We start from the raw sequence: 7,234 nt of genomic DNA, 5'->3' as shown, positions 1-7,234 counted from the left end.
ATCATCCTTGGATGGCAGATTAGAGAGTGTTCATACGCAAAGGTAAGTTGCAGGCATATCAGTGCAATCAGATGACCACCACTTTTTTTCTGTATCCCATCCCAAATGCAAACTGCAATCTATACTCCGCCCAGACAACCAAGCACTTCAGGACCTCTGAATTGTGCTTTCTGTTGTTTGTGATCAAAAGGAAATTGTTCCCCACTGACGTGATGGCAGAGACTCAGCATTTCAGATGGTAAGTGATAGCTGAATCTCTGTGAACTGAGAGCTACAGCACACTCTTAAAAGAAAACAATAAACTCAACCCCAACATTAAATGAGAATCTAGCCCCTTAAACATCAATAATGACCAACAGAAAATGTAGGGCAAGATGTTCAGCTCAACTAAATTTAGGTTTCAATGAAGGCAAAAGTACCAGCACATCAACTAAGAATGTATGTCAGCTAAGCAACCTGGCCCTACAAGTACACTGAGCTCCATCTGAATGACTTGCTTTCAATGGAAGAAAGATTAGTTTTAAGTGTTTTCCTGGCCTTCTGGGTGTTAACAGGTCATTTGTTGAATGGCAGTCTCACATTTGTTGCTAATTATTTCTACTAATAATTTTGCCTTGCATTAGCAACTCATCAGAAATGCACATGAAAGCACAAGCCTTCTATTTCCTTTCATGTTTCCATTGGCAAAAAACCACCGTCTCTGAATATTTACTTTCATTTGACTGAACACTGGTGATGTGTACAGACCACGACAACCAGGAGACTTCACAACACATATGTGCAGCAGATTATATTCCTATAGCTCAAACCCTCTTCCAGCATTAACCAGCACTCCAGTTCCATAGCAGAGCAATGGTTTCACGTATGTAGGAGCTAGCTCAAATACCCTTTTTCTCCCACTTCTGCTTTATAGGCCACGTCCAGAACACATCACAGTGCTGGACCTCCTGCTTCACCTCAGGCACGAGCACAGTACATTACATGCTACATTACTACACAAGTTGTTGGCCTTGTCTCCTGTCGGGCCCTGTCTCCCCCGCAAGGATGCTCTCTGCCTATGTACCAAGTGTTCATGTAAACGAGCACATTCAGCCAAACTGCAGTGCATCCAGGGGGAAATGACAAATGCTCTCTTTGTAGCAGAAGTGGCCCCATTGTCAGAAATCAGAAGAATCATTTCCCGGTTACAGTAGCCTTCAGATACATTGTTGATCCAACTTCAACTCGCAAATAAAGACGCTGAGAGTGATATATTGGCTATTCTCTTTCACTGACTGACCACTTGAGAGCAAGAATGCAGCTCTTGGAGGCTAAACACAAGGGCTTGAAGAGCTCGGCTGTATTTTCTTCCACTTAAAACTGGAAGAGGTGAATAGCTGGTGAAAGTGGGGAGGAGATTGATGGCTTTGGAAACTGCAAGGCCCTCTCCCTACATGGGATAGCTTTGGTACAGCCAGCTAGCTTTAAGTCTGACCTTGCCCTCTCTGACTTGACAGCAACCTCAACCCTGACCTCGGAAAGACCAGCCTTCTCCCGGCAGAAGCACAGATTAGGGAATGAGGAAAAGAATCGAGTGGGGATCAGGTCAAGATAACTCTATTCCACAGGAGAGGACAGTCTTGAGGCACGTAGCACATGGGTGTCCTTCTCATGCTTTGGCACTCACTCATTATCTCCAGACATGGTCCGAGACTGACTGACTCATCACAATTGTGCTCAGTGCACCTTCTCACCTCCTCTGCTAAAAGCTCTTCACTGCACTGTGGATGTCGTGAGAGCAGTCAGACAACATCCCTGATGGAATGTTGAGCCCCTAATTCTCCAAAAGTCATAAAAAATCCCAAACAGGCTCTTTCCAGATCGAAATCTTTCAGTAGCGTGGCCCCAAATCCATCTTGTAACTCTCTGCTTCCCCCTACAAGGAAACCAGCCCTTTTCCCAGGAATTCCTCTCCTCTGCTTTCCCTTTCCCATAACCAGCCATCCCTCACCCCCCTGTTTCTGTAAAACACTCAGCACACATGGCAGCTGGGGGGGAGGGACCGAGGGACTGGTGGAAGCCACTCAGATTTCACATTTATTTAATAGCCGTGGCTGTGCTTGTTTGATTTATCTTCACACATACGTTTGACAGATATGGTCTCATAAAAACTCCACAGAGTAAAAACACCAAAAAGGCCTGCAGCCATACTGTGTTAGCATGCAGTCTGGCTCTAACTCTGGAGCAAAGCAGAGATCAAGCTTGCTACAGCTGGCAGCAGTACAGAAACAGAAAACCTTGGAGTCTGTAGCACCCAAAATGAAGCACGTTCAGCTATAGCTGGACATGGGCTCCTCAGGTGGTGTTAGTGTCTGCTCAGAAAACAGAAATTCCCAATTCCCTCTTATCTTGGAATATCCCACTGTACTTTATATAAATTGCTTCATTCAAATAAACTTGCATTTTGGGGGGCTAATCTCATCCTACTTATAAATCTTGTGGGATACTGCTGTGTTCAGAATATCTCACAAAAGATTGTGATACTTAATGCACTTCAAAAAAGCTTTCCCAAGCCACAGCATGGGAGTAGCTTGCTTTGCCCTTAACCTGTGAGGAACTTTGGAGCTTGCTGTATTTGAATTGTTCCAAAAATTCACTTAAAAATTTAAGGTCTCATTTAGAAAGTTTCCTTCAAACTGACACAGTTCTGATAAATACATTTTCACTGGAGTGGAGCTGACTTCGTACAATTTGTGCACAGAGACTCCATTATATAGTTCAGGATACAGACTCTACAAAAGCACAACCTACTGTAAAATATGCATATTTCAGAGTATTTTTTGTTAAAGGGAAACACACCTGAAACTCTCCTTCCGAGCATCAAGAATAGCAAAAGTAAAATAACTGTAAATGAAGTCACTGGAGTGTTACTGTTGCTCAAAGGTAGGATTCCAGGTGCATTCAGGTGGTGTTTTATTATGCATATAAATAACAGGCCCTCCGCACCATGTCTGCAAGCTGGCAACAGAGTCTGGAAGAAGGTGCTCAGAGCTGAGTGAAAGACCCTGTGTTCCAACCTGCTGCTGCAATGGCTGCTCAAATTCTTTGTACACTACTCCCATGTATAAAATAACACTCTTAAGACTTACCAGTAGCAGGAATATAGCACAGCCCCTGGTCTGTTGACAAAAGCAAATGTAAAGACCTGGGTATCAGCCCCATAATTATCTCAGCTGGTGAAAACCACTGAAGAAAATTAGTGGTAAAAGCTGTGACTGTTTCTCTGTGGGTAGATAAGATACCTGTGGTTCCCCCTTTCATTAGAAACTGTTTTTCCTTAGCTGTAGAAACATCATATTTTCTGTTTTAAGCAAATAACTAACAATCTCACAAGCATCCCTGCCTTCAGGACAGGTTCTTCTGCTTTCCAAGGACTGTGCTTACTAGACAGGGATTACAAGGCTTTAGTGTTTTCTCCTCCTCTTGCTATGTTGCTGACTGATGACAAACTTCAGTCAATTTTGTATGTAGTAAGGACACACTCTCACACAGAAAGCCAGCTCCCCACTGGATACCTTCCTCCATTTGGGCAGAGATCACCTGCCCTCCAAAAAATCACTGAGATCATCTAGTCTAACCATCAACCCATAACCACCATGCCCACTAAACTATGTCCAACACAGCTCCTTTCAGGAAGAAGTCAGCCATTGCAAGAGGCAGTTCCTTCCTCATCTAGGGCCAGAACAGGGCAGAAGAATCTCCCTATAAAAGCTGTGGGTGACATGGAAGGGCACAGGGCAGGCACTGAAATGAGTGCACGCAAGTTCAGGCTGTCACAAGAACACAGGCTGTATCTCCCACGTACAGAGACGGGAAAGGAGGCTGCCCTCCCTCTGAAGGCACAGGTACTGACCAGGCATTTCCATTCCTTCTTTTTCTTGTTGGATATGTATAGCGCCACGAGCAAAGTACTGACAAGCAGTCAACGAATTCAGTTGCTGGTTGGCTATGCAGGACTTTGGGAGCTGCGGGGTGAAAGTGATGCATGGAAATTAAGCTAATTTTAAACTGCAGGCAAGAGAAGAGACTTGCTAGCAGTTACTTAAGAGAAACTGCTGACTGTTTGAATGCCATTAAGAAGATTAATGTCAGCCCGCAGAACCACTGAAAAATTAGGGCTGAAAGGGACCTCGAAAGGTCAGACCAGTCCATCCCTCTTACCCAAGGCAGGATCACCTAGGGCTCGGGCATCTCTGACAGATGTTGCCGAACTTGATCTTAGAGCTCTCCGCTCCCCAGGCAGTCTATTCTTTATTACCCCTGTCATTAGAAAGTTTTTCCTAACATCTAAATTGAGCCTTTCCTGCTGTGATTTAAGCCTTCTTGGTTTTTTTTTTCCTTGTTTTTTTTTTTCTTTTTTCTTTTTTCCCTCCTCCACCACAAACGAGGAGTAAAGATTGTGTGCTTTTATGTGCTTGTAGAGTTCAGTTCTCCCCTCCTTTGGGTTGGGTATTTCAGTTCTTTCAAGCTCTCATGGCAGGTAATGGCTCCTTGGCTTCCAGCTGTTCTCCCTGCTCTCCTCTGTGCTGGATCCAATTACGCCACATCTCTTCTCATTTTCCATCACCTCCACACGGTGACATAGCTGACTCGCACTCGGCGTTTGATCCTTTTCCTGAAGAACTGCTCGTTAACCCAGTACTTGGTCCTTGAGGAGCTGTGTTGCTGCTGCAGCGTAAGACTTTCCACTCACCCAGCGATCGGCTGACGGCTTCTTCCAGACCATTTCCCCAGTTTGCCCAAATAATTTTTAATTCTAATCCAGTCCAACACCGTATCCACTTTTGCTTCATACATAAAAATATCCCCCCCCCCCCCCCTTACCCTTTCTGATAGAAGAATAAAACTTAAGCCTGACCAAGATGAGCAGCACCCTGCGAGGCCCGCAGCGCCCACCCCGACGGCGGGGCGGCGGCACGGCCCGAGGCTGCCCCCTGGCGAGGCGGCTGGACTCAAGGGCGAGCCCGCGCCGCCGCTGGAAGGCCGGCCGTTGCTGGAAGCTCGCCGCCTCCTTCAGCCTCAGAAGCCCCGTGCCTTGGGTAACAGGGCCTGAAGCGTCACTGGGTGGCTGCATTCAGCGCTAACCATAGCTTCTCTCTTTAAGGAAAAGCTTCCTGCCTTTGCTAGGCATAGTAATTAGACTTCTTTCCCCACGTCGGGATGGGATGAAGGGCTGCAGTTGTGCTTTAGGGGAATGCATGAAGGCACCCAACGTCAAAGCTTGGAAACGGAGTGCTTTCTGCAGCAGTCTGTAAGCACCAAAAGGTCCCCGTGTCCAAAGGTATGTGTCACTGGTACAGAACACTAACAACTAGACTCATTAACTATGACCAGGGAACAGAAGCTCTAGCCTCTACATTGAGAGGAACCAGTAAGAAACTAGAAAACAGATGAAGTCCTGCCTTGTTCTCACAGGAATACATTCCTCCAAACCATCAAATTCCAGGACTCCCAAAAAGAATGGCTTCTATGGTGTCACCCCCATCTCCCTCAGAAACACTGCTCTCAGTGCCCTTGAGGTTGGGTCCCAGGCCTTTTCCACCTGGGCGTCTCCCACTCTGGCTTCAGGCTCCCTGCGTGCTCCACCCTGTAGCTCCCAGGTAAAGCCAAGTCAGCATTCCCTCCCAGGGGCTGCCTTGATCAGGGGAAGAAAGAAGTACGGAGGGGATGGGCAGTCTGCTCTTGCTGTGTTTGGAAAAAAAATTAAAAATGGATGCTTCTAGTAAGCATGCTCCCACAAGACGGCACATTTTGTCATTGACAAGAACAGTGGTTGAAAGCCAAAATTTGTGGAAGGGTAGAGGTCACTCCTATGCAGGGGAGAGGGGCTTTACTAGCCTTTCCAGGGGCAACACAACCATGAAAGTAGAGGAGTGATAAAAACTCAGGCCTTTCTAACAGTTCAGTAGATCAGGGTTGAGCAGCAAAGGTCAGGCTACCACACAGCTTCAATATCCCTCCTCCTTTGCCCATTTGCTCTGCCATGAGAGCATTTCACGACACTCATGATCACAAGGTAGTAAAAAGGTAAGTCAGTAAAAAGAGCACACATGGCGCTGCAGCAGGCATGCAAGAGACAGAACCCAGCACTGCCTTTGCTCTCCTGATAAATCATCTGCATCAGTGCGATGGATGCTTTTTCCCCACACCCAGGCTCTGAGAAATTCTTTGAGCTCACAGATTAATCAAAACAGGCTGATCTCAGCTCGTTTCTTGATCTGCCTTAACTACTCACTCAGCAGGCATCCAAGAGTACCTCATGCCCCCAGCCCCACTCTGTGCCCATCCTGCCAGTAAGCACAGCTGTGGCTTGGCTGCCATTCTGTGCAGCCCGCAAGGAGCCCACCTGCCTGATAGGGATGTGCCTCCCAGCAGCAGCAATTAGCAGATGCCATAGAGGACCTGGACAGGCAGGCTGCACCCCTCCTAATTGACTGAAAGAAGAACAAGACTTGAACTTGCTCCAAAAGGAAGCACAAGCTTCAGCCTCTCTGCATTCATCTACTTGCAGAACTTGTCCAAACCCGCATGTAGGCAGCAGCTTGCAGACAAGCAATTTAGAGGAAACAGAGTCAGGCCAGCACAAGTCAGTTGGAGATATTGACCCTTCTGGCACTTTGGAGGCACACCTTGAGCTCAGCTTAAACATGTCTTTCTTCCCCTCTCTGGGGGGACTGGCCCTTCTTTTCCCCTTCTCAGCTATTATTTTCTTTAGTATGGCTCATTCCAGCTACAAGTCCACTGTATCCCTCAGTACTGTCTTTTCCAGGCTCTGCAAACCACACCAGGTAGAATTCTGTGGAAAACAAATCAGAACACCTACATCCCCTTCCACACTGGCAATTCTTGAGGAGAAACATACTATCAAATATCTCATTTCTGGTTTTAACCAAATAAAAAGATTTCACCAAATTTTTTCCAGTGTTACACAGGTTGCAGTAGTTCCACTACAGTTTCACTACTACAAAGCAGTAGGTCAATAAAGAAAAAAGAAAAAAAAGATTATGTACAAAACAGCTATTCTCTCTCAGGCAGTGATGGCATCAAGATAGACCAGGAACTTCAGCGACCTAGAAGACTTTGCTGTCAAGGCATAGCTGGCACCAAAAAAAAAAAAAAAAAAATAAAGATCAAATCAGGAGCAATTCCAGAGCAAGCAGATTGAGCAGGCTGCTTTATAGCCATCACTATGATG

This window comes from Lagopus leucura, unplaced genomic scaffold (assembly GCF_019238085.1).
Source record: "Lagopus leucura isolate 7727_CA_CO unplaced genomic scaffold, USGS_WTPT01 Super-Scaffold_100001, whole genome shotgun sequence".
Classification (NCBI taxonomy): domain Eukaryota; kingdom Metazoa; phylum Chordata; class Aves; order Galliformes; family Phasianidae; genus Lagopus; species Lagopus leucura.
The sequence above is the reverse complement of the archived record's forward strand: the minus strand, read 5'-3'. Positions refer to the sequence as shown.